Genomic DNA, 27,877 nt, shown 5'->3' with positions numbered 1-27,877 from the left:
AGTCTGAACTTAATTCAAAGACCACTATGATGACACTCCAAATGTGTTGGATGGATCGCAGGAAAAGAGCAGGAATAGGCTTTTGTAGGCTACAGTCCAAGCTATTTCTTCTAATGGTGCGACTTCTGTCGGCATCCAAAGTTATCCAACTTGAATAAACGCTTGGAGGTAAAGATGGCAGCAGTGGTGTAGTCACTTATTATTGATATCTACATAGCACATGGATGTGAATCCATTTTTGGACATTTCTCCAGGCCCATCCCTCAGCTTTTCAACAAAACAGAGCAATGTTATTGTTATTGCCCTTTAAACAGCTGCATATTATAAGAATATCAAAGTGTCACCAACAAAAAGGTAAACAATAGGCCTATACAGTGGCAATTTTAGCATGTAAATCTTGGTGGGGAAAAAAATAGAATTGTGGGATGATTGCCAGCAAAGCCACTACACAACACAACACTAAACAATACATGAACTGCACAATACCACTGCTACACCTGTCTAACAGCGGAGCCTTGTCTGGCAGTGAAACAGTTAATTCAGCCTCATTTACTGCCTTTTAAAAAAAACTAACTGATATGGCTGACTTGCTTTAACAAATGTGGTTTCTACTGACAATTGAGATGTACAAACTATGGCATAAGGGGATGACAAGAGGATAACAGGCAATCCGTAATTTCGATGAAATTTTTATTTTATTTTTTATTTCACCTTTATTTAACCATGTAGGCCAGTTGAGAACAAGTTCTCATTTACAACTGCGACCTGGCCAAGATAAAGCAAAGCAGTGCGACAAAAACAACAACATAGTCACACATGGGATAAACAGACGTACAGTCAATAACACAATAGAAAAATCTATATACAGTGTGTGCAAATGTAGTAAGATTAGGGAGGTAAGGCAATAAATAGGCCATAGTGGGAAAATAATTACAATTTAGCATTAACACTGGAGTGATAGATGTGCAGATGATGATATGCAAATAGAGATACTGGGGTGTAAAAGAGCAACAACAACAAAACATCCAAAAATAATATGGAGATGAGGTACAGTGCCTTGCGAAAGTATTCGGCCCTCTTGAACTTTGCGACCTTTTGCCACATTTCAGGCTTCAAACATAAAGCTATAAAACTGTATTTTTTTATGAAGAATCAACAATCATGAAGTGGAACGACATTTATTGGATATTTCAAACTTTTTTAACAAATCAAAAACTGAAAAATTGGGCGTGCAAAATTATTCAGCCCCCTTAAGTTAATACTTTGTAGCGCCACCTTTTGCTGCGATTACAGTTGTAAGTCGCTTGGGGTATGTCTCTATCAGTTTTGCACATCGAGAGACTGACATCCCATTCCTCCTTGCAAAACAGCTCGAGCTCAGTGAGGTTGGATGGAGAGCATTTGTGAACAGCAGTTTTCAGTTCTTTCCACAGATTCTCGATTGGATTCAGGTCTGGACTTTGACTTGGTCATTCTAACACCTGGATATGTTTATTTTTGAACCATTCCATTGTAGATTTTGCTTTATGTTTTGGATCATTGTCTTGTTGGAAGACAAATCTCCGTCCCAGTCTCAGGTCTTTTGCAGACTCCATCAGGTTTTCTTCCAGAATGGTCCTGTATTTGGCTCCATCCATCTTCCCATCAATTTTAACCATCTTCCCTGTCCCTGCTGAAGAAAAGCAGGCCCAAACCATGATGCTGCCACCACCATGTTTGACAGTGGGGATAGGGTGATCAGGGTGATGAGCTGTGTTGCTTTTACGCCAAACATAACGTTTTGCATTGTTGCCAAAAAGTTCAATTTTGGTTTCATCTGACCAGAGCACCTTCTTCCACATGTTTGGTGTGTCTCCCAGGTGGCTTGTGGCAAACTTTAAACAACACTTTTTATGGATATCTTTAAGAAATGGCTTTCTTCTTGCCACTCTTCCACAAAGGCCAGATTTGTGCAATATACGACTGATTGTTGTCCTATGGACAGAGTCTCCCACCTCAGCTGTAGATCTCTGCAGTTCATCCAGAGTGATCATGGGCCTCTTGGCTGTATCTCTGATCAGTCTTCTCCTTGTATGAGCTTAAAGTTTAGAGGGACGGCCAGGTCTTGGTAGATTTGCAGTGGTCTGATACTCCTTCCATTTCAATATTATCGCTTGCACAGTGCTCCTTGGGATGTTTAAAGCTTGGGAAATCTTTTTGTATCCAAATCCGGCTTTAAACTTCTTCACAACAGTATCTCGGACCTGCCTGGTGTGTTCCTTGTTCTTCATGATGCTCTCTGCGCATTTGACGGACCTCTGAGACTATCACAGTGCAGGTGCATTTATACGGAGACTTGATTACACACAGGTGGATTGTATTTATCATCATTAGTCATTTAGGTCAACATTGGATCATTCAGAGATCCTCACTGAACTTCTGGAGAGAGTTTGCTGCACTGAAAGTAAAGGGGCTGAATAATTTTGCACGCCCAATTTTTCAGTTTTTGATTTGTTAAAAAAGTTTGAAATATCCAATAAATGTCGTTCCACTTCATGATTGTGTCCCATTTGTTGTTGATTCTTCACAAAAAAATACAGTTTTATATCTTTATGTTTGAAGCCTGAAATGTGGCAAAAGGTCGCAAAGTTCAAGGGGGCCGAATACTTTCGCAAGGCACTGTAGTTGGGTGGGCTATTTACAGATGGACTGTGTACAGGTGCAGTGATCGGTAAGCTGCTCTGACAGCTGATGCTTAAAGTTAGTGAGGGAGCTATAAGTCTCCAGCTTCAGTGATTTTTGCAATTTGTTCCAGTCATTGGCAGCAGAGAACTGGAAGGTAAGGCGGCCAAAGGAGGTGTTGGCTTTGGGGATGACCAGTGTAATATACCTGCTGAAGCGCGTGCTACGGGTGGGTGTTGCTATGGTGACCTTTACCTAGTAAAGACTTAGAGATGACATGGAGCCAGTGGGTTTGGCGACCAATATGTAGCGAGGGCCAGCCAATGAGAGCATACAGGTCATGGTGGTGGGTAGTATATGGGGCTTTGGTGACAAAAACGGAGGGCACTGTGATAGACTACATCCATATTTGCTGAGTAGAGTGTTATTTTGTAAATGACATCGCCGAAGTTAAGGATCGGTAGGATAGTCAGTTTTACGAGAGTATGTTTGGCAGCATGAGTCAAGGAGGCTTTGTTTGCGAAATAGGAAGCCGATTCTAGATTTAATTCGGGATTGGTTAATGTAAGTCTGGAAGGAGAGTTTACAGTCTAACCAGACACCTAGGTATTTGTAGTTGCCCACATATTCTAAGTCAGAACCGTCCGGAGTAGTGATGCTAGTCGGGCGGGCGGGTGCGGGCAGCGATCAGTTGAAGAGCATGCATTTAGTTTTACTAGCATTTAAGAGCAGTTGGAAACCACGGAAGAAGTGTTGTATGGCGTTGATGCTCGTTTGGAGGTTTGTTAACACAGTGTCCAAAGAAGGGCCAGATATATACAGAATGGTGTCGTCTGTGTAAAGGTGGATCAGAGAATCACCCGTAGCAAGAGCGACATCATTGATATATACAGAGAAAAGAGTCGGCCAGAGAATTGATCCCTGTGGCATCTCCCATAGAGACTGCCAGAGGTCCGGACTACAGGCCCTCCAATTTGACACACTGAACCCTATCTGAGAAGTAGTTGGTGAACCAGGTGAGGCAGTCATTTGAGAAACGAAGGCTATTGAGTCTGACAATAAGAATGGGTGAGGCGGGTTGCAGGAAAGTATATTTAGTTTGTAGATGGAAAGTGAGATTAAAATATATGTGGAAAAATTTAAAACAGACTATTTACACGGGACAAGACAAACACACGTACGACTGCTACGCCATCTTGGATTGATGAGTGAGCTAAGACGGACGTAGTCAATATAACTATTCGGCACTTTTGAAATGTACAGCGGCAGAATTCAGAACATGGGCCGTTCTTACAGTTTTCACCCTGTACACCAAGTCAGAATTAGGATAAATAAAGGGTTTCATATAAACAGACAATGAAAGCTCTTACAATATTCGATGATTACATTTCTCAAAAACAGGTTATAGGCTACATGTGCACCACCATGTCTGAACAGTAGGCGAAATTAAGAGGTAAAAATATACCAAATTATTAAGGTGAGGTACATGGCCTACTAACAGCTTACTACACAACATTTATTTACCTTATTTTATTTAACCTTTATTTAACTAGGCAAGTCAGTTAAGAACAAATTCTTATTTACAATGACGGCCTACCGGGTTAGGGTTAGGGTACTTTCTTAGCTACTGTATACATACAGTGGGGCAAAAAGTATTTAGTCAGCCACCAATTGTGCAAGTTCTCCCACTCAAAAAGATGAGAGAGGCCTGTAATTTTCATCATACTATGACAGTCAAAATGAGAGAAAAAAGTCCAGAAAATCACATTGTAGGATTTTTAATGAATTTATTTGCAAATTATGGTGGAAAATAAGTATTTGGTCAATAACAAAAGTTTATCTCAATACTTTGTTATATACCCTTTGTTGGCAATGACAGAGGTCAAACGTTTTCTGTAAGTCTTCACAAGATTTTCACACACTGTTGCTGGTATTTTGGCCCATTCCTCCATGCAGATCTCCTCTAGAGCAGTGATGTTTTGGGGCTGTTGCTGGGCAACTCCCTCCAAAGATTTTCTATGGGGTTGAGATCTGGAGACTGGCTAGGCCACTCCAGGACCTTGAAATGCTTCTTACGAAGCCACTCTTCCGTTGCCCGGGCGGTGTGTTTGGGATCATTGTCATGCTGAAAGACCTAGCCACGTTTCATCTTCAATGCCCTTGCTGATGGAAGGAGGTTTTCACTCAAAATCTCACGATACATGGCCCCATTCATTCTTTCCTTTACACGGATCAGTCGTCCTGGTCCCTTTGCAGAAAAACAGCCCCAAAGCATGATGTTTCCACCCCCATGCTTAACAGTAGGTATGGTGTTCTTTGGATGCAACTCAGCATTCTTTGTCCTCCAAACACGACAAGTTGAGTTTTTACCAAAAAGTTATATTTTGGTTTCCTCTGACCATATGACATTCTCCCAATCTTCTTCTGCATCATCCAAATGCTCTCTAGCAAACTTCAAACGGGCCTGGACATGTACTGGCTTAAGCAGGGGGACACGTCTGGCACTGCAGGATTTGAGTCCCTGGCGGCGTAGTGTGTTACTGATGGTAGGCTTTGTTACTTTGGTCCCAGCTCTCTGCAGGTCATTCACTAGGTCCCCCGTGTGGTTCTGGGATTTTTGCTCACCGTTCTTGTGATCATTTTGACCCATGGGGTGAGATCTTGCGTGGAGCCCCAGATCGAGGGAGATTATCAGTGGTCTTGTATGTCTTCCCTTTCCTAATAATTGCTCCCACAGTTGATTTCTTCAAACCAAGCTGCTTACCTATTGCAGATTCAGTCTTCCTAGCCTGGTGCAGGTCTACAATTTTGTTTCTGGTGTCCTTTGACAGCTCTTTGGTCTTGGCCATAGTGGAGTTTGGAGTGTGACTGTTTGAGGTTGTGGACAGGTGTCTTTTACTGTGATAACAAGTTCAAACAGGTGCCATTAATACAGGTAACGAGTGGAGGACAGAGGAGCCTCTTAAAGAATAGGTCTGTGAGAGGTCTGTGAGAGCCAGAAATCTTGCTTGTTTGTAGGTGACCAAATACTTATTTTCCATCATAACTTGCAAATAAATTCATTACAAATCCTACAATGTGATTTTCTGTTTTTTTTCCTTCTCATTTTGTCTGTCATAGTTGAAGTGTACCTATGATGAAAATTACAGGCCTCTCTCATCTGTTTAAGTGGGAGAACTTGCACAATTGGTGGCTGACTAAATACTTTTTTGCCCCGCTGTATCTCCCTGGAATATTACACCATTTATGCAGCAGCATACAAGACATTTTTGGACTCACCACTCATTGTTGAATTTGCGATTTCACAATTGTTGTGTGATGTTTATGTCCAACAGCCGATGAGCACCAACGCGTTTTATATATAATTTTTCATCATTATTTCTCTGCATATGACAAAGATTAAAAAGGATTTGCCAGTAGATTATCGACTTGATTCATGATGATGACTGCTAGCTAAGTCCATTCAAAGCTACTGTAGATATAACGTGATTTGATGAAATTTTATCTGTGGCCAATGACCTGGCCTTCTTGGATGGGCACTTCTAATGTAACTCTATGGCAGCACCCAAGGGGCTTGAATTATCAAAGTCTACCCTTAGACTTGGCGGTGACGTAGAGCCAATCACGGCACAATGCTCCGTAATTGTTTCTGGCTTGCCCCATCACCACAGAAAGCACTGAGCTAGGTTGAAACACCTGCATTTTGGAGCTGCCTTACTCAAGAAAACAAAAAAGAGACCATATTTGTATACGGCTTTATTAACTCAACCATTTTTATTTTAATTTTATTTTTTACATTGTTCGTAAACTGATATGTGACACGTATTAATGTCAAAATAACATGCAAAACAGGCAAGCCCCACCCCCCCCAATTTTTTTTTACTAATTTCTTTGCTAAAAATGTGGTGCTCAAAACCAGCCCCACATGCCCTGAATGACAGTCGCCACTGGGCCTATAGCAAATGCAGCATACGGCATTCATTTTTCACATGCAAATAGCACTTTTCAGTAATGCTCAAAGCATGCCATTCCATGAGCACAGCATTTTGTTTTTCAACTTGAATCAATGAGCCCAATCAGTCCTCCATGACAACTAAATCATAAACAACAGAGTAGGACTGGCTAATAGGTCATTATTTTTGGGGTTATGCTCAGGTAAAACAATTTGGCTAACCTATACTTCCATATTTCCAAGTCCTATTCTTGAAGATCAAGGGGTATAACATTTATTGGAATGACTGGAATTCTAATAGACTTTGGTTTTTAATGTAAAGATATAATTGAATCATATTATTATATATAGTAGAAAGTAATGGGTTAGAAGAAGCCTACATAACCAACCCATAAAGTAAAAATTACCATCCATATATGGCCAGCTATGTAAACTTCAACATTGATTTATCCTGCAATAGACGTCGTTCAATTGGTAACATTCATTTTGGTCTTCTTCTAATGCCTCTTAAGGGGAAAGAAATCTAAAAATAACTGAAGGTAATCAGATTACATTACTGAGTTTGGGTTATCCAAAAGTTACGTTACTGATTACAATTTTTGACAGGTAACTAGTAAATGTAACTGATTACATTTAGGCAATAACCTACCCAACCATGTGTGTGACCCAGCTGCTGTCAAGCGGCCCTTATACTCCCCAAGGACAAGCTTTGCTGGATAGGCGTTCAAATATTTATCTCTTAAAAGGACAAAGGTCAATTCCATCCATTTAATTTCAAGTCCATTCAGAGAATTTAGGCTACTGAAATTAATTTCGTAAACTGAAAGTTTTCATCGAGAATATACTGAAATTATATTAATTACCTAAAATAATAACTGAGAATTAAAATGTCACTGTTTAAATGAGAAACCTACACAGATTATATTGAATGAATGTCCCCCACTCCTTAATGTCCTCCACTCCACTCCACTCCACTCCAGTCCTTAAAATACTTGCCACAACTTGTCAGTCTAGCAATTTATCTTATCATAGGCAGGTCTCGCCATCTAGTGGTGAAATGTAACACTAACTCAGTACACAACGATGTAGTCATTGCAAAAGAATGCTATGCCAAAACGAGTCAATGGCAAAACAATCATAAGGGACAGTTCGAAAATAACTCCAGTGGGAGGGTGGTCCAAAATAGGGAGGGTTGTCAAATTCTGTTATTTTTACTTTGGAGAGGGTTGTGTGGTATTGTATTTGGAACAGGAGAGAGTGGTGCGTTTATTTCCTTGTTTACATTTGTCGTTTTACTATATAATTTCTTCCATCCTAGACAAATGTCCTCATCTGCTTGGATGAACCTCCCCTATATCTAGGTGTTTTGGTACTTCCCTTTTGACCTATGCTTTTTCATGTGCTTACTATACCACAGGTCATTAAAGTCTACCGGTCTAACTCTCTATCCTGCCTTCTATGCGCCATTCATAGTGGCAATAGTGGTAGGTATATAATTTGTCCACATCTAGGCTAACTATCAATATAAAGGGAGTGGCTCCTAATGCGTGACCGGATCTTTTATTTCTGAGGCTCGTAAATATAGCATCAAAATGCTGAAAATCTGATTTTCCCGAGCTGATCACTGTCTGCAGTCGGCTCAGATCGTGTAATGAAACAGGCAGAGAGAATGAACTCGTCTGTCCGTAGACCTGCGTAGCATCGATGTGCCAAAAAAGTCTATATCCAAATTTTTAAATACAGTTATTGTTATTTGTGGTCGTAATCATTATTTTTTAGTTAATAACATTTTTTACAAGGGGAGAGTTATGTGAGAATATATTTAACATTGGGTGGGGTGTGTATATTTTTTAATGCCAGATCAAGTTGTACAACCACCAATGACTCTCTGTTCCATTACATTACACAGTCATTGTCTGCTGTACAGGGGAGTTTTGTGAAGAGCCAATCTGAACATTAACAAGTCTCGCTTTTGTTACGGTTTAGGAAGCATAAGGACCTTATATTTAATATCAGTGAGAAATGATTTTCTAAAAACAAAAGGTTAAATTGATACACACCTTGATAGGGTTAAGGTTAGTGTTCCCACATGGCCATATCTACATGTTACAGCACTTGTTTACGGAAGACAGAGGCGACCACCTTTGCTAATTAGCTATCTAGCATGCTCCAAACACCTTTGTGTAAGCGTAACTTGGGAAGTGTAGTGGAAGTGTAGTTTCGTTGGATGGAAGAACCAATAGCTGTATGGATCTGCGCAAAACCGCTACAGTAAGTGTATCTTTTTTATTTGAAGAATCCTTTCTTGCTGATGAAAGATAAGGGCCATGTGTTTCGAAAACCGTATTGCAAGCGGTGATTATTGACGTTTCTAAACATTAAAACAATGTCAGGATTGTAGTTCACGTGAGGTGGGCGATGCTACTGGCTGAAAACTAGGGAGAAGGCAGAAGAGGTGGGTAGTAAGTAACACGTTACATGTAGTTAAGTAAATTTTTGGAGGAACTAGTACTTTTCTAGTTACTCTCTGTGGGCTGTACTTGTAATCTTAATCAAGTAATTTCTGAAGGAAGTAACTTACTTTTACTTCATTACATTTTACCAAATCACTTCAGTTACACAGCTTTATACTATTGTATTGTCACTGTCAGATGAAAGCGTTGTCCCTCCAAAAAACTTTATTTAAAATAAATTATTTTACATGAATCGATACTATTGGTTCCCAATTAGCTGTCAAGCTCCCACCTATTCCTCTCTTTGGATTGGTGGATCCATGTCGTTATTTAATACTTTTTGGAGTATTCAATGAGGGGTGTTGACGTCAACCGCATGTATTCAATGGTAAGAGATGTTATGCTACTTGCCTCATGTCATGAATATGCATAGCCATCTCGAGACAACTCCTATATAAAGTGATTTTATTTGGAATGAGTCCAAATAAAAGTTTGCGAAACGTAGCGCGTACAGTAGGTCACTTCTTGAATACGTACTCCATTTGTACTTATTTTGAAGCATGCATAGATGCAAGCTTCAAAGAAAGTATGCAAATAAATATGACACAAACGTTAAAAAAATTACACAACATCTATTGAAATCAATTGCAGCTAAATTGTTACGATTCACATATCTAGCTGATAATTGTGAAGTCAAACGTTTGCTTTGTGTATATCTTGATTCGTCTATTGTTGCCATTGTCCTGGCTGGAAGGAGGTTCAGTGAATGGGGCTGTGAAGCGTGAGGTAATACAGTAGGGGGAGTGCGAGTGCTTCTTAAATGTATTGCTTTATGCATTCTCCTCACTCGCGTCCACACAAAAACGTACTCAGGAGAACGGAGTGGAGAATACAATCGGAGCATGAGTGTGGAGCATGGTAGTATGTTTGGAAAAACACCCCTAGAGTTTGAGAGCTACAAGCCCCCACTCACCCAGTAATTTTTGAACTGTCCCTAAATTATCCTATTAAAACACTACATGGGAAATACGTCATGAACTCACAACAATTGAAAGTGCAGAGTATAAAACAGTACTTAGCCTAATATATTATTAACAGCCACGATAGCGTCGTCTACTGGTAGGTCTATTTTGAATCAATATTTCAACTCGCCACCAAACTCTACCTTCCACTGGTGTTTCCCTACTGCAGTCCTCAGGTTGCCCCAGCAACACACATTCACATTTTAGAGCTAGACAAGCACGCTTGATTCAATTTGTTAACTAATCCTTCGATTAGTTAAATCAGTCCAGAGCTACAACAACGTGTGCTGATTGAACCAAACTAAATAGTTGGAGGATGCAGGGATCGATCCCGCTACCTCTCGCATGCTAAGCGACCGCTCTACCATTTGAGCTAATCCTCTTGTGCCTCCAACAAGAAGTATGAAATCTCAATGACCGCACTGCCAAATCCCTCGTCCATAAGAATGGATACTTTTAAAAAAGTATGCTTGCTTCAGCTGTCTAAAAGTATTTTTCATGGTAGTTCAGTAAAGGTTGAAGTAGCGATAGGAGTAAGCCCAGTGGTGGAAATAGTTGTATTGTTGGGTTAGTATCCAGAGCTACAACAACAATGTGTGCTGATTGAACCAAACTAAATAGTTGGAGGATGCGGGCATCAATCCCTCTACCTCTCGCATGCTAAGCGAGCGCTCTACCATTTGAGCTAATCCCACTGTGCCTCCAACAAGAAGTATGAAATCTCAAGGACCACACTGCCAAATCCCTCGTCCATAAGTAAGTATACTTTTTAAAAAGTATGCTTGCTTCAGCTGTCTAAAAGTATTTTTCATGGTAGTTCAGTAAAGGTTGAAGTAGTGACTGCAGTAAGCCCAGTGGTGGAAATAGTTGTATTGTTGGGTTAGTGAGTTCTGGGTGTATGATAGCAGAAAAACCTGCGAGTCTGGAGTTCCCCCTGCTGGCTGTCTGTGGAATAACATTAGGATCAGTTGATCGTGGGGAAATGCATGTTAGTCGCCCGAAACATGGTCACTGTTTTCCTGTCTTTTGTCATGCTTATGCTCACTGCGTCTCAGTGGATCGCTCCAAGGCCTTTCTACTGTAAGCAGAGGAGAGGACAGCCTTCCAGTAGAATAAATAAGAGTCACAGCTCCCAACATTTACTAACAAATGAACAGCTACTAAATCAAAGATCTGTCTCATAAACTACACATGTGATAACCAAAGGGGATTTTTGCATTACCCCAAGCGACCACATAATTTGTCCCTTTAATTGAAGTAATAATTCGGTGGTTTGGTGGGATTTCCTAAATTCCAGTGTGTTTCTGCTTGCCACAACAAAGTCAAAAGAGAGAATGAACTGGCACACAGACTAAGATATTAGGACCTGTTTAGTAGCAAAAAGAAGGCTGTCCATCATATCGCAAAGCCATTATGACAAGGGCTCCTCCTCCCCTGTAGGATTAATAATAATAATTATGATTTATTCTATATAGCACTTTTCATTACACACAGAATCTCAAAGTAGCTTTAAAAACTCAAATAAACTCAAGGTGATCTGGTACATACTTGGCCGATGGCTTCCAAAGCTTCAGATGATAATAATAAGATGGAGAATGATGGAGTCTGTAGTTAGAGAGGAGTTGAGGCAGTAAGGCAGTTCACTTCAGATACTTAGCTTGCACTTGTATGTGCTAGAGAACTGTGCTACATACCAATTATTTTCAATATGTATAAATATAGAGATAGAAATATATGTATGACTCCTGCTCTTTTTGTTTTACCTTTTAATAAATCACTTAAATGGGGATCCCTCTTAATGGTTCATGAGTAATTTGGTATTGTTCGGCATGTTTAACGTTACCTGCCTAAGTACCTTAGATCGCAAGCCCATAATTAGTAAATAGGGCTGACTGGCTAGCTACTAGTACTGTTAACTAGCCAGATAGCCACAAAGCATTGTTAGCTAGCTAATGTAACCATGCAGAATTGACATCTATCTTACATATTATTCGTTTTAGGTCATTTTTGTCCTGTTTAGCTATCTGGCTAGCTAAATTGTTACGATTCACATATCTAGCTGATAATTATGAAGTCAAACGTTTGCTTTGTGTATATCTTGATTCGTCTAATGTTGCCATTGTCCTGGCTGGAAGGAGGTTCAGTGAATGGGGCTGTGAAGCGTGAGGTAATACAGTAGGGGGAGTGCGAGTGCTTCTTAAATGTATTGCTTTATGCATTCTCCTCACTCGCGTCCACACAAAAACGTACTCAAGAGAATGGAGTGGAGAATACAATCGGAGCATGAGTGTGGAGTATGGTAGTATGTTTGGAAAAACACCCCTAGAGTTTGAGAGCTACAAGCCCCCACTCACCCAGTAATTTTTGAACTGTCCCTAAATTATTCTATTAAAACACTACATGGGAAATACGTCATGAACTCACAACAATTGAAAGTGCAGAGTATAAAACAGTACTTAGCCTAATATATTATTAACAGCCACGATAGCGTTGTCTACTGGTAGGTCTATTTTGAATCAATATTTCAACTCGCCACCACACTCTACCTTCCACTGGTGTTTCCCAACTGCAGTTCTCAGGTTGCCCCAGCAACACACATTCACATTTTAGAGCCAGACAAGCACGCTTGATTCAATTTGTTAACTAATCCTTCGATTAGTTAAATCAGTCCAGAGATACAACAACGTGTGCTGATTGAACCAAACTAAATAGTTGGAGGATGCGGGCATCGATCCCGCTACCTCTCACATGCTAAGCGAGCGCTCTACCATTTGAGCTAATCCCCCTGTGCCTCCAACAAGAAGTATGAAATCTCAATGACCGCACTGCCAAATCCCTCGTCCATAAGAAAGGATACTTTTTAAAAAGTATGCTTGCTTCAGCTGTCTAAAAGTATTTTTCATGGTAGTTCAGTAAAGGTTGAAGTAGTGATAGGAGTAAGCCCAGTGGTGGAAATGGTTGTATTGTTGGGTTAGTATCCAGAGCTACAACAACAATGTGTGCTGATTGAACCAAACTAAATAGTTGGAGGATGCGGGCATCGATCCCACTACCTCTCGCATGCTAAGCGAGCACTCTACCATTTGAGCTAATCCCCCTGTGCCTCCAACAAGAAGTATGAAATCTCAATGACCACACTGCCAAATCCCTCGTCCATAAGTAAGGATACTTTTTAAAAAGTATGCTTGCTTCAGCTGTCTAAAAGTATTTTTCATGGTAGTTCAGTAAAGGTTGAAGTAGTGACTGCAGTAAGCCCAGTGGTGGAAATAGTTGTATTGTTGGGTTAGTGAGTTTTGGGTGTATGATAGCAGAAAAACCTGCGAGTCTGGAGTTCCCCCTGCTGGCTGTCTGTGGAATAACATTAGGATCAGTTGATCGTGGGGAAATGCATGTTAGTCGCCCGAAACATGGTCACTGTTTTCCTGTCTTTTGTCGTGCTTATGCTCACTGCGTCTCAGTGGATCGCTCCAAGGCCTTTCTACTGTAAGCAGAGGAGAGGACAGCCTTCCAGTAGAATAAATAAGAGTCACAGCTCCCAACATTTACTAACAAATGAACAGCTACTAAATCAAAGATCTGTCTCATAAACTACACATGTGATAACCAAAGGGGATTTTTGCATTACCCCAAGCGACCACATAATTTGTCCCTTTAATTGAAGTAATAATTCGGTGGTTTGGTGGGATTTCCTAAATTCCAGTGTGTTTCTGCTTGCCACAACAAAGTCAAAAGAGAGAATGAACTGGCACACAGACTAAGATATTAGGACCTGTTTAGTAGCAAAAAGAAGGCTGTCCATCATATCGCAAAGCCATTATGACAAGGGCTCCTCCTCCCCTGTAGGATAAATAATAATAATTATGATTTATTCTATATAGCACTTTTCATTACACACAGAATCTCAAAGTAGCTTTAAAAACTCAAATAAACTCAAGGTGATCTGGTACATACTTGGCCGATGGCTTCCAAAGCTTCAGATGATAATAATAAGATGGAGAGTGATGGAGTCTGTAGTTAGAGAGGAGTTGAGGCAGTAAGGCAGTTCACTTCAGATACTTAGCTTGCACTTGTATGTGCTAGAGAACTGTGCTACATACCAATTATTTTCAATATGTATAAATATAGAGATAGAAATATATGTATGACTCCTGCTCTTTTTGTTTTACCTTTTAATAAATCACTTAAATGGGGATCCCTCTTAATGGTTCATGAGTAATTTGGTATTGTTCGGCATGTTTAACGTTACCTGCCTAAGTACCTTAGATCGCAAGCCCATAATTAGTCAATAGGGCTGACTGGCTAGCTACTAGTACTGTTAACTAGCCAGATAGCAACAAAGCATTGTTAGCTAGCTAATGTAACCATGAAGAATTGACATCTATCTTACATATTATTCGTTTTAGGTCATTTTTGTCCTGTTTAGCTATCTGGCTAGCTAAATTGTTACGATTCACATATCTAGCTGATAATTGTGACGTCAAACGTTTGCTTTGTGTATATCTTGATTCGTCTATTGTTGCCATTGTCCTGGCTGGAAGGAGGTTCAGTGAATGGGGCTGTGAAGCGTGAGGTAATACAGTAGGGGGAGTGCGAGTGCTTCTTAAATGTATTGCTTTATGCATTCTCCTCACTCGCGTCCACACAAAAACGTACTCAAGAGAACGGAGTGGAGAATACAATCGGAGCATGAGTGTGGAGCATGGTAGTATGTTTGGAAAAACACCCCTAGAGTTTGAGAGCTACAAGCCCCCACTCACCCAGTAATTTTTGAACTGTCCCTAAATTATCCTATTAAAACACTACATGGGAAATACGTCATGAACTCACAACAATTGAAAGTGCAGAGTATAAAACAGTACTTAGCCTAATATATTATGAACAGCCACGATAGCGTCGTCTACTGTTTGGTCTATTTTGAATCAATATTTCAACTCGCCACCACACTCTACGTATTTCCCACTGGTGTTTCCCAACTGCAGTCCTCAGGTTGCCCCAGCAACACACATTCACATTTTAGAGCCAGACAAGCACGCTTGATTCAATTTGTTAACTAATCCTTCGATTAGTTAAATCAGTCCAGAGCTACAACAACGTGTGCTGATTGAACCAAACTAAATAGTTGGAGGATGCGGGCATCGATCCCGCTACCTCTCGCATGCTAAGCGAGCGCTCTACCATTTGAGCTAATCCCCCTGTGCCTCCAACAAGAAGTATGAAATCTCAATGACCGCACTGCCAAATCCCTCGTCCATAAGAAAGGATACTTTTTAACAAGTATGCTTGCTTCAGCTGTCTAAAAGTATTTTTCATGGTAGTTCAGTAAAGGTTGAAGTAGTGATAGGAGTAAGCCCAAAGGTGGAAATAGTTGTATTGTTGGGTTAGTATCCAGAGCTACAACAACAATGTGTGCTGATTGAACCAAACTAAATAGTTGGAGGATGCGGGCATCGATCCCGCTACCTCTCGCATGCTAAGCAAGCGCTCTACCATTTGAGCTAATCCCCCTGTGCATCCAACAAGAAGTATGAAATCTCAATGACCACACTGCCAAATCCCTCGTCCATAAGTAAGGATACTTTTTAAAAAGTATGCTTGTCAGCTGTCTAAAAGTATTTTTCATGGTAGTTCAGTAAAGGTGGAAGTAGTGACTGCAGTAAGCCCAGTGGTGGAAATAGTTGTATTGTTGGGTTAGTGAGTTTTGGGTGTATGATAGCAGAAAAACCTGCGAGTCTGGAGTTCCCCCTGCTGGCTGTCTGTGGAATAACATTAGGATCAGTTGATCGTGGGGAAATGCATGTTAGTCGCCCGAAACATGGTCACTGTTTTCCTGTCTTTTGTCGTGCTTATGCTCACTGCGTCTCAGTGGATCGCTCCAAGGCCTTTCTACTGTAAGCAGAGGAGAGGACAGCCTTCCAGTAGAATAAATAAGAGTCACAGCTCCCAACATTTACTAACAAATGAACAGCTACTAAATCAAAGATCTGTCTCATAAACTACACATGTGCCTACATGTGATAACCAAAGGGGATTTTTGCATTACCCCAAGCGACCACATAATTTGTCCCTTTAATTGAAGTAATAATTCGGTGGTTTGGTGGGATTTCCTAAATTCCAGTGTGTTTCTGCTTGCCACAACAAAGTCAAAAGAGAGAATGAACTGGCACACAGACTAAGATATTAGGACCTGTTTAGTAGCAAAAAGAAGGCTGTCCATCATATCGCAAAGCCATTATGACAAGGGCTCCTCCTCCCCTGTAGGATAAATAATAATAATTATGATTTATTCTATATAGCACTTTTCATTACACACAGAATCTCAAAGTAGCTTTAAAAACTCAAATAAACTCAAGGTGATCTGGTACATACTTGGCCGATGGCTTCCAAAGCTTCAGATGATAATAATAAGATGGAGAGTGATGGAGTCTGTAGTTAGAGAGGAGTTGAGGCAGTAAGGCAGTTCACTTCAGATACTTAGCTTGCACTTGTATGTGCTAGAGAACTGTGCTACATACCAATTATTTTCAATATGTATAAATATAGAGATAGAAATATATGTATGACTCCTGCTCTTTTTGTTTTACCTTTTAATAAATCACTTAAATGGGGATCCCTCTTAATGGTTCATGAGTAATTTGGTATTGTTCGGCATGTTTAACGTTACCTGCCTAAGTACCTTAGATCGCAAGCCCATAATTAGTCAATAGGGCTGACTGGCTAGCTACTAGTACTGTTAACTAGCCAGATAGCAACAAAGCATTGTTAGCTAGCTAATGTAACCATGAAGAATTGACATCTATCTTACATATTATTCGTTTTAGGTCATTTTTGTCCTGTTTAGCTATCTGGCTAGCTAAATTGTTACGATTCACATATCTAGCTGATAATTGTGACGTCAAACGTTTGCTTTGTGTATATCTTGATTCGTCTATTGTTGCCATTGTCCTGGCTGGAAGGAGGTTCAGTGAATGGGGCTGTGAAGCGTGAGGTAATACAGTAGGGGGAGTGCGAGTGCTTCTTAAATGTATTGCTTTATGCATTCTCCTCACTCGCGTCCACACAAAAACGTACTCAAGAGAACGGAGTGGAGAATACAATCGGAGCATGAGTGTGGAGCATGGTAGTATGTTTGGAAAAACACCCCTAGAGTTTGAGAGCTACAAGCCCCCACTCACCCAGTAATTTTTGAACTGTCCCTAAATTATCCTATTAAAACACTACATGGGAAATACGTCATGAACTCACAACAATTGAAAGTGCAGAGTATAAAACAGTACTTAGCCTAATATATTATGAACAGCCACGATAGCGTCGTCTACTGTTTGGTCTATTTTGAATCAATATTTCAACTCGCCACCACACTCTACGTATTTCCCACTGGTGTTTCCCAACTGCAGTCCTCAGGTTGCCCCAGCAACACACATTCACATTTTAGAGCCAGACAAGCACGCTTGATTCAATTTGTTAACTAATCCTTCGATTAGTTAAATCAGTCCAGAGCTACAACAACGTGTGCTGATTGAACCAAACTAAATAGTTGGAGGATGCGGGCATCGATCCCGCTACCTCTCGCATGCTAAGCGAGCGCTCTACCATTTGAGCTAATCCCCCTGTGCCTCCAACAAGAAGTATGAAATCTCAATGACCGCACTGCCAAATCCCTCGTCCATAAGAAAGGATACTTTTTAACAAGTATGCTTGCTTCAGCTGTCTAAAAGTATTTTTCATGGTAGTTCAGTAAAGGTTGAAGTAGTGATAGGAGTAAGCCCAGTGGTGGAAATAGTTGTATTGTTGGGTTAGTATCCAGAGCTACAACAACAATGTGTGCTGATTGAACCAAACTAAATAGTTGGAGGATGCGGGCATCGATCCCGCTACCTCTCGCATGCTAAGCAAGCGCTCTACCATTTGAGCTAATCCCCCTGTGCATCCAACAAGAAGTATGAAATCTCAATGACCACACTGCCAAATCCCTCGTCCATAAGTAAGGATACTTTTTAAAAAGTATGCTTGCTTCAGCTGTCTAAAAGTATTTTTCATGGTAGTTCAGTAAAGGTGGAAGTAGTGACTGCAGTAAGCCCAGTGGTGGAAATAGTTGTATTGTTGGGTTAGTGAGTTTTGGGTGTATGATAGCAGAAAAACCTGCGAGTCTGGAGTTCCCCCTGCTGGCTGTCTGTGGAATAACATTAGGATCAGTTGATCGTGGGGAAATGCATGTTAGTCGCCCGAAACATGGTCACTGTTTTCCTGTCTTTTGTCGTGCTTATGCTCACTGCGTCTCAGTGGATCGCTCCAAGGCCTTTCTACTGTAAGCAGAGGAGAGGACAGCCTTCCAGTAGAATAAATAAGAGTCACAGCTCCCAACATTTACTAACAAATGAACAGCTACTAAATCAAAGATCTGTCTCATAAACTACACATGTGCCTACATGTGATAACCAAAGGGGATTTTTGCATTACCCCAAGCGACCACATAATTTGTCCCTTTAATTGAAGTAATAATTCGGTGGTTTGGTGGGATTTCCTAAATTCCAGTGTGTTTCTGCTTGCCACAACAAAGTCAAAAGAGAGAATGAACTGGCACACAGACTAAGATATTAGGACCTGTTTAGTAGCAAAAAGAAGGCTGTCCATCATATCGCAAAGCCATTATGACAAGGGCTCCTCCTCCCCTGTAGGATAAATAATAATAATTATGATTTATTCTATATAGCACTTTTCATTACACACAGAATCTCAAAGTAGCTTTAAAAACTCAAATAAACTCAAGGTGATCTGGTACATACTTGGCCGATGGCTTCCAAAGCTTCAGATGATAATAATAAGATGGAGAGTGATGGAGTCTGTAGTTAGAGAGGAGTTGAGGCAGTAAGGCAGTTCACTTCAGATACTTAGCTTGCACTTGTATGTGCTAGAGAACTGTGCTACATACCAATTATTTTCAATATGTATAAATATAGAGATAGAAATATATGTATGACTCCTGCTCTTTTTGTTTTACCTTTTAATAAATCACTTAAATGGGGATCCCTCTTAATGGTTCATGAGTAATTTGGTATTGTTCGGCATGTTTAACGTTACCTGCCTAAGTACCTTAGATCGCAAGCCCATAATTAGTCAATAGGGCTGACTGGCTAGCTACTAGTACTGTTAACTAGCCAGATAGCAACAAAGCATTGTTAGCTAGCTAATGTAACCATGAAGAATTGACATCTATCTTACATATTATTCGTTTTAGGTCATTTTTGTCCTGTTTAGCTATCTGGCTAGCTAAATTGTTACGATTCACATATCTAGCTGATAATTGTGACGTCAAACGTTTGCTTTGTGTATATCTTGATTCGTCTATTGTTGCCATTGTCCTGGCTGGAAGGAGGTTCAGTGAATGGGGCTGTGAAGCGTGAGGTAATACAGTAGGGGGAGTGCGAGTGCTTCTTAAATGTATTGCTTTATGCATTCTCCTCACTCGCGTCCACACAAAAACTTACTCAAGAGAACGGAGTGGAGAATACAATCGGAGCATGAGTGTGGAGCATGGTAGTATGTTTGGAAAAACACCCCTAGAGTTTGAGAGCTACAAGCCCCCACTCACCCAGTAATTTTTGAACTGTCCCTAAATTATCCTATTAAAACACTACATGGGAAATACGTCATGAACTCACAACAATTGAAAGTGCAGAGTATAAAACAGTACTTAGCCTAATATATTATGAACAGCCACGATAGCGTCGTCTACTGTTTGGTCTATTTTGAATCAATATTTCAACTCGCCACCACACTCTACGTATTTCCCACTGGTGTTTCCCAACTGCAGTCCTCAGGTTGCCCCAGCAACACACATTCACATTTTAGAGCCAGACAAGCACGCTTGATTCAATTTGTTAACTAATCCTTCGATTAGTTAAATCAGTCCAGAGCTACAACAACGTGTGCTGATTGAACCAAACTAAATAGTTGGAGGATGCGGGCATCGATCCCGCTACCTCTCGCATGCTAAGCGAGCGCTCTACCATTTGAGCTAATCCCCCTGTGCCTCCAACAAGAAGTATGAAATCTCAATGACCGCACTGCCAAATCCCTCGTCCATAAGAAAGGATACTTTTTAACAAGTATGCTTGCTTCAGCTGTCTAAAAGTATTTTTCATGGTAGTTCAGTAAAGGTTGAAGTAGTGATAGGAGTAAGCCCAAAGGTGGAAATAGTTGTATTGTTGGGTTAGTATCCAGAGCTACAACAACAATGTGTGCTGATTGAACCAAACTAAATAGTTGGAGGATGCGGGCATCGATCCCGCTACCTCTCGCATGCTAAGCGAGCGCTCTACCATTTGAGCTAATCCCCCTGTGCATCCAACAAGAAGTATGAAATCTCAATGACCACACTGCCAAATCCCTCGTCCATAAGTAAGGATACTTTTTAAAAAGTATGCTTGCTTCAGCTGTCTAAAAGTATTTTTCATGGTAGTTCAGTAAAGGTGGAAGTAGTGACTGCAGTAAGCCCAGTGGTGGAAATAGTTGTATTGTTGGGTTAGTGAGTTTTGGGTGTATGATAGCGGAAAAACCTGCGAGTCTGGAGTTCCCCCTGCTGGCTGTCTGTGGAATAACATTAGGATCAGTTGATCGTGGGGAAATGCATGTTAGTCGCCCGAAACATGGTCACTGTTTTCCTGTCTTTTGTCGTGCTTATGCTCACTGCGTCTCAGTGGATCGCTCCAAGGCCTTTCTACTGTAAGCAGAGGAGAGGACAGCCTTCCAGTAGAATAAATAAGAGTCACAGCTCCCAACATTTACTAACAAATGAACAGCTACTAAATCAAAGATCTGTCTCATAAACTACACATGTGCCTACATGTGATAACCAAAGGGGATTTTTGCATTACCCCAAGCGACCACATAATTTGTCCCTTTAATTGAAGTAATAATTCGGTGGTTTGGTGGGATTTCCTAAATTCCAGTGTGTTTCTGCTTGCCACAACAAAGTCAAAAGAGAGAATGAACTGGCACACAGACTAAGATATTAGGACCTGTTTAGTAGCAAAAAGAAGGCTGTCCATCATATCGCAAAGCCATTATGACAAGGGCTCCTCCTCCCCTGTAGGATAAATAATAATAATTATGATTTATTCTATATAGCACTTTTCATTACACACAGAATCTCAAAGTAGCTTTAAAAACTCAAATAAACTCAAGGTGATCTGGTACATACTTGGCCGATGGCTTCCAAAGCTTCAGATGATAATAATAAGATGGAGAGTGATGGAGTCTGTAGTTAGAGAGGAGTTGAGGCAGTAAGGCAGTTCACTTCAGATACTTAGCTTGCACTTGTATGTGCTAGAGAACTGTGCTACATACCAATTATTTTCAATATGTATAAATATAGAGATAGAAATATATGTATGACTCCTGCTCTTTTTGTTTTACCTTTTAATAAATCACTTAAATGGGGATCCCTCTTAATGGTTCATGAGTAATTTGGTATTGTTCGGCATGTTTAACGTTACCTGCCTAAGTACCTTAGATCGCAAGCCCATAATTAGTCAATAGGGCTGACTGGCTAGCTACTAGTACTGTTAACTAGCCAGATAGCAACAAAGCATTGTTAGCTAGCTAATGTAACCATGAAGAATTGACATCTATCTTACATATTATTCGTTTTAGGTCATTTTTGTCCTGTTTAGCTATCTGGCTAGCTAAATTGTTACGATTCACATATCTAGCTGATAATTGTGACGTCAAACGTTTGCTTTGTGTATATCTTGATTCGTCTATTGTTGCCATTGTCCTGGCTGGAAGGAGGTTCAGTGAATGGGGCTGTGAAGCGTGAGGTAATACAGTAGGGGGAGTGCGAGTGCTTCTTAAATGTATTGCTTTATGCATTCTCCTCACTCGCGTCCACACAAAAACGTACTCAAGAGAACGGAGTGGAGAATACAATCGGAGCATGAGTGTGGAGCATGGTAGTATGTTTGGAAAAACACCCCTAGAGTTTGAGAGCTACAAGCCCCCACTCACCCAGTAATTTTTGAACTGTCCCTAAATTATCCTATTAAAACACTACATGGGAAATACGTCATGAACTCACAACAATTGAAAGTGCAGAGTATAAAACAGTACTTAGCCTAATATATTATGAACAGCCACGATAGCGTCGTCTACTGTTTGGTCTATTTTGAATCAATATTTCAACTCGCCACCACACTCTACGTATTTCCCACTGGTGTTTCCCAACTGCAGTCCTCAGGTTGCCCCAGCAACACACATTCACATTTTAGAGCCAGACAAGCACGCTTGATTCAATTTGTTAACTAATCCTTCGATTAGTTAAATCAGTCCAGAGCTACAACAACGTGTGCTGATTGAACCAAACTAAATAGTTGGAGGATGCGGGCATCGATCCCGCTACCTCTCGCATGCTAAGCGAGCGCTCTACCATTTGAGCTAATCCCCCTGTGCCTCAACAAGAAGTATGAAATCTCAATGACCGCACTGCCAAATCCCTCGTCCATAAGAAAGGATACTTTTTAACAAGTATGCTTGCTTCAGCTGTCTAAAAGTATTTTTCATGGTAGTTCAGTAAAGGTTGAAGTAGTGATAGGAGTAAGCCCAAAGGTGGAAATAGTTGTATTGTTGGGTTAGTATCCAGAGCTACAACAACAATGTGTGCTGATTGAACCAAACTAAATAGTTGGAGGATGCGGGATATCCCGCTACCTCTCGCATGCTAAGCGAGCGCTCTACCATTTGAGCTAATCCCCCTGTGCATCCAACAAGAAGTATGAAATCTCAATGACCACACTGCCAAATCCCTCGTCCATAAGTAAGGATACTTTTTAAAAAGTATGCTTGCTTCATGTCTAAAAGTATTTTTCATGGTAGTTCAGTAAAGGTGGAAGTAGTGACTGCAGTAAGCCCAGTGGTGGAAATAGTTGTATTGTTGGGTTAGTGAGTTTTGGGTGTATGATAGCGGAAAAACCTGCGAGTCTGGAGTTCCCCCTGCTGGCTGTCTGTGGAATAACATTAGGATCAGTTGATCGTGGGGAAATGCATGTTAGTCGCCCGAAACATGGTCACTGTTTTCCTGTCTTTTGTCGTGCTTATGCTCACTGCGTCTCAGTGGATCGCTCCAAGGCCTTTCTACTGTAAGCAGAGGAGAGGACAGCCTTCCAGTAGAATAAATAAGAGTCACAGCTCCCAACATTTACTAACAAATGAACAGCTACTAAATCAAAGATCTGTCTCATAAACTACACATGTGCCTACATGTGATAACCAAAGGGGATTTTTGCATTACCCCAAGCGACCACATAATTTGTCCCTTTAATTGAAGTAATAATTCGGTGGTTTGGTGGGATTTCCTAAATTCCAGTGTGTTTCTGCTTGCCACAACAAAGTCAAAAGAGAGAATGAACTGGCACACAGACTAAGATATTAGGACCTGTTTAGTAGCAAAAAGAAGGCTGTCCATCATATCGCAAAGCCATTATGACAAGGGCTCCTCCTCCCCTGTAGGATAAATAATAATAATTATGATTTATTCTATATAGCACTTTTCATTACACACAGAATCTCAAAGTAGCTTTAAAAACTCAAATAAACTCAAGGTGATCTGGTACATACTTGGCCGATGGCTTCCAAAGCTTCAGATGATAATAATAAGATGGAGAGTGATGGAGTCTGTAGTTAGAGAGGAGTTGAGGCAGTAAGGCAGTTCACTTCAGATACTTAGCTTGCACTTGTATGTGCTAGAGAACTGTGCTACATACCAATTATTTTCAATATGTATAAATATAGAGATAGAAATATATGTATGACTCCTGCTCTTTTTGTTTTACCTTTTAATAAATCACTTAAATGGGGATCCCTCTTAATGGTTCATGAGTAATTTGGTATTGTTCGGCATGTTTAACGTTACCTGCCTAAGTACCTTAGATCGCAAGCCCATAATTAGTCAATAGGGCTGACTGGCTAGCTACTAGTACTGTTAACTAGCCAGATAGCAACAAAGCATTGTTAGCTAGCTAATGTAACCATGAAGAATTGACATCTATCTTACATATTATTCGTTTTAGGTCATTTTTGTCCTGTTTAGCTATCTGGCTAGCTAAATTGTTACGATTCACATATCTAGCTGATAATTGTGACGTCAAACGTTTGCTTTGTGTATATCTTGATTCGTCTATTGTTGCCATTGTCCTGGCTGGAAGGAGGTTCAGTGAATGGGGCTGTGAAGCGTGAGGTAATACAGTAGGGGGAGTGCGAGTGCTTCTTAAATGTATTGCTTTATGCATTCTCCTCACTCGCGTCCACACAAAAACGTACTCAAGAGAACGGAGTGGAGAATACAATCGGAGCATGAGTGTGGAGCATGGTAGTATGTTTGGAAAAACACCCCTAGAGTTTGAGAGCTACAAGCCCCCACTCACCCAGTAATTTTTGAACTGTCCCTAAATTATCCTATTAAAACACTACATGGGAAATACGTCATGAACTCACAACAATTGAAAGTGCAGAGTATAAAACAGTACTTAGCCTAATATATTATGAACAGCCACGATAGCGTCGTCTACTGTTTGGTCTATTTTGAATCAATATTTCAACTCGCCACCACACTCTACGTATTTCCCACTGGTGTTTCCCAACTGCAGTCCTCAGGTTGCAACACACATTCACCCAGCAACACACATTCACATTTTAGAGCAAACTAAATAGTTGGAGACAAGCACGCTTGATTCTAAATTTGTTGACCGCACTAATCCTTACTTTTTAACAAGATTAGTTAAAAGTATTTTTCATGGTAGTTCAGTAAAGGTTGAAGTAGTGATAGGAGTAAGCCCAAAGGTGGAAATAGTTGTATTGTTGGGTTAGTATCCAGAGCTACAACAACAATGTGTGCTGATTGAACCAAACTAAATAGTTGGAGGATGCGGGCATCGATCCCGCTACCTCTCGCATGCTAAGCGAGCGCTCTACCATTTGAGCTAATCCCCCTGTGCCTCCAACAAGAAGTATGAAATCTCAATGACCACACTGCCAAATCCCTCGTCCATAAGTAAGGATACTTTTTAAAAAGTATGCTTGCTTCAGCTGTCTAAAAGTATTTTTCATGGTAGTTCAGTAAAGGTGGAAGTAGTGACTGCAGTAAGCCCAGTGGTGGAAATAGTTGTATTGTTGGGTTAGTGAGTTTTGGGTGTATGATAGCGGAAAAACCTGCGAGTCTGGAGTTCCCCCTGCTGGCTGTCTGTGGAATAACATTAGGATCAGTTGATCGTGGGGAAATGCATGTTAGTCGCCCGAAACATGGTCACTGTTTTCCTGTCTTTTGTCGTGCTTATGCTCACTGCGTCTCAGTGGATCGCTCCAAGGCCTTTCTACTGTAAGCAGAGGAGAGGACAGCCTTCCAGTAGAATAAATAAGAGTCACAGCTCCCAACATTTACTAACAAATGAACAGCTACTAAATCAAAGATCTGTCTCATAAACTACACATGTGCCTACATGTGATAACCAAAGGGGATTTTTGCATTACCCCAAGCGACCACATAATTTGTCCCTTTAATTGAAGTAATAATTCGGTGGTTTGGTGGGATTTCCTAAATTCCAGTGTGTTTCTGCTTGCCACAACAAAGTCAAAAGAGAGAATGAACTGGCACACAGACTAAGATATTAGGACCTGTTTAGTAGCAAAAAGAAGGCTGTCCATCATATCGCAAAGCCATTATGACAAGGGCTCCTCCTCCCCTGTAGGATAAATAATAATAATTATGATTTATTCTATATAGCACTTTTCATTACACACAGAATCTCAAAGTAGCTTTAAAAACTCAAATAAACTCAAGGTGATCTGGTACATACTTGGCCGATGGCTTCCAAAGCTTCAGATGATAATAATAAGATGGAGAGTGATGGAGTCTGTAGTTAGAGAGGAGTTGAGGCAGTAAGGCAGTTCACTTCAGATACTTAGCTTGCACTTGTATGTGCTAGAGAACTGTGCTACATACCAATTATTTTCAATATGTATAAATATAGAGATAGAAATATATGTATGACTCCTGCTCTTTTTGTTTTACCTTTTAATAAATCACTTAAATGGGGATCCCTCTTAATGGTTCATGAGTAATTTGGTATTGTTCGGCATGTTTAACGTTACCTGCCTAAGTACCTTAGATCGCAAGCCCATAATTAGTCAATAGGGCTGACTGGCTAGCTACTAGTACTGTTAACTAGCCAGATAGCAACAAAGCATTGTTAGCTAGCTAATGTAACCATGAAGAATTGACATCTATCTTACATATTATTCGTTTTAGGTCATTTTTGTCCTGTTTAGCTATCTGGCTAGCTAAATTGTTACGATTCACATATCTAGCTGATAATTGTGACGTCAAACGTTTGCTTTGTGTATATCTTGATTCGTCTATTGTTGCCATTGTCCTGGCTGGAAGGAGGTTCAGTGAATGGGGCTGTGAAGCGTGAGGTAATACAGTAGGGGGAGTGCGAGTGCTTCTTAAATGTATTGCTTTATGCATTCTCCTCACTCGCGTCCACACAAAAACGTACTCAAGAGAACGGAGTGGAGAATACAATCGGAGCATGAGTGTGGAGCATGGTAGTATGTTTGGAAAAACACCCCTAGAGTTTGAGAGCTACAAGCCCCCACTCACCCAGTAATTTTTGAACTGTCCCTAAATTATCCTATTAAAACACTACATGGGAAATACGTCATGAACTCACAACAATTGAAAGTGCAGAGTATAAAACAGTACTTAGCCTAATATATTATGAACAGCCACGATAGCGTCGTCTACTGTTTGGTCTATTTTGAATCAATATTTCAACTCGCCACCACACTCTACGTATTTCCCACTGGTGTTTCCCAACTGCAGTCCTCAGGTTGCCCCAGCAACACACATTCACATTTTAGAGCCAGACAAGCACGCTTGATTCAATTTGTTAACTAATCCTTCGATTAGTTAAATCAGTCCAGAGCTACAACAACGTGTGCTGATTGAACCAAACTAAATAGTTGGAGGATGCGGGCATCGATCCCGCTACCTCTCGCATGCTAAGCGAGCGCTCTACCATTTGAGCTAATCCCCCTGTGCCTCCAACAAGAAGTATGAAATCTCAATGACCGCACTGCCAAATCCCTCGTCCATAAGAAAGGATACTTTTTAACAAGTATGCTTGCTTCAGCTGTCTAAAAGTATTTTTCATGGTAGTTCAGTAAAGGTTGAAGTAGTGATAGGAGTAAGCCCAAAGGTGGAAATAGTTGTATTGTTGGGTTAGTATCCAGAGCTACAACAACAATGTGTGCTGATTGAACCAAACTAAATAGTTGGAGGATGCGGGCATCGATCCCGCTACCTCTCGCATGCTAAGCGAGCGCTCTACCATTTGAGCTAATCCCCCTGTGCATCCAACAAGAAGTATGAAATCTCAATGACCACACTGCCAAATCCCTCGTCCATAAGTAAGGATACTTTTTAAAAAGTATGCTTGCTTCAGCTGTCTAAAAGTATTTTTCATGGTAGTTCAGTAAAGGTGGAAGTAGTGACTGCAGTAAGCCCAGTGGTGGAAATAGTTGTATTGTTGGGTTAGTGAGTTTTGGGTGTATGATAGCGGAAAAACCTGCGAGTCTGGAGTTCCCCCTGCTGGCTGTCTGTGGAATAACATTAGGATCAGTTGATCGTGGGGAAATGCATGTTAGTCGCCCGAAACATGGTCACTGTTTTCCTGTCTTTTGTCGTGCTTATGCTCACTGCGTCTCAGTGGATCGCTCCAAGGCCTTTCTACTGTAAG

At 40.6% G+C, this 27,877-nt stretch overlaps 11 non-coding genes across 11 annotated transcripts; all 11 read right to left on the bottom strand.

Moving 5' to 3' along the window:
• Nucleotides 1-12,801: 12,801 nt before the first annotated feature.
• trnaa-agc (transfer RNA alanine (anticodon AGC)) lies at nt 12,802-12,874 on the bottom strand. Its single transcript has one exon. It is a non-coding gene; the product is annotated as a tRNA-Ala (tRNA).
• A 2,334-nt stretch (nt 12,875-15,208) lies between these two features.
• trnaa-agc (transfer RNA alanine (anticodon AGC)) lies at nt 15,209-15,281 on the bottom strand. The gene has a single exon. It is a non-coding gene; the product is annotated as a tRNA-Ala (tRNA).
• Nucleotides 15,282-15,520: 239 nt separating this feature from the next.
• On the bottom strand, nt 15,521-15,593 carry trnaa-agc (transfer RNA alanine (anticodon AGC)). The gene has a single exon. It is a non-coding gene; the product is annotated as a tRNA-Ala (tRNA).
• Nucleotides 15,594-17,623: 2,030 nt separating this feature from the next.
• trnaa-agc (transfer RNA alanine (anticodon AGC)) lies at nt 17,624-17,696 on the bottom strand. Its single transcript has one exon. It is a non-coding gene; the product is annotated as a tRNA-Ala (tRNA).
• A 239-nt stretch (nt 17,697-17,935) lies between these two features.
• Nucleotides 17,936-18,008, bottom strand: trnaa-agc (transfer RNA alanine (anticodon AGC)). The gene has a single exon. It is a non-coding gene; the product is annotated as a tRNA-Ala (tRNA).
• Nucleotides 18,009-20,040: 2,032 nt separating this feature from the next.
• On the bottom strand, nt 20,041-20,113 carry trnaa-agc (transfer RNA alanine (anticodon AGC)). Its single transcript has one exon. It is a non-coding gene; the product is annotated as a tRNA-Ala (tRNA).
• Nucleotides 20,114-20,352: 239 nt separating this feature from the next.
• Nucleotides 20,353-20,425, bottom strand: trnaa-agc (transfer RNA alanine (anticodon AGC)). The gene has a single exon. It is a non-coding gene; the product is annotated as a tRNA-Ala (tRNA).
• Nucleotides 20,426-22,457: 2,032 nt separating this feature from the next.
• On the bottom strand, nt 22,458-22,530 carry trnaa-agc (transfer RNA alanine (anticodon AGC)). Its single transcript has one exon. It is a non-coding gene; the product is annotated as a tRNA-Ala (tRNA).
• A 2,467-nt stretch (nt 22,531-24,997) lies between these two features.
• Nucleotides 24,998-25,070, bottom strand: trnaa-agc (transfer RNA alanine (anticodon AGC)). Its single transcript has one exon. It is a non-coding gene; the product is annotated as a tRNA-Ala (tRNA).
• A 2,032-nt stretch (nt 25,071-27,102) lies between these two features.
• trnaa-agc (transfer RNA alanine (anticodon AGC)) lies at nt 27,103-27,175 on the bottom strand. Its single transcript has one exon. It is a non-coding gene; the product is annotated as a tRNA-Ala (tRNA).
• A 239-nt stretch (nt 27,176-27,414) lies between these two features.
• trnaa-agc (transfer RNA alanine (anticodon AGC)) lies at nt 27,415-27,487 on the bottom strand. Its single transcript has one exon. It is a non-coding gene; the product is annotated as a tRNA-Ala (tRNA).
• Between the last annotated feature and the right edge of the window lie 390 nt (nt 27,488-27,877).

This window comes from Oncorhynchus clarkii, chromosome 31 (assembly GCF_045791955.1).
Source record: "Oncorhynchus clarkii lewisi isolate Uvic-CL-2024 chromosome 31, UVic_Ocla_1.0, whole genome shotgun sequence".
NCBI classification, from domain to species: domain Eukaryota; kingdom Metazoa; phylum Chordata; class Actinopteri; order Salmoniformes; family Salmonidae; genus Oncorhynchus; species Oncorhynchus clarkii.
Note: the sequence above shows the minus strand (reverse complement) of the source record. Positions and strands in the feature narration are given on the sequence as shown.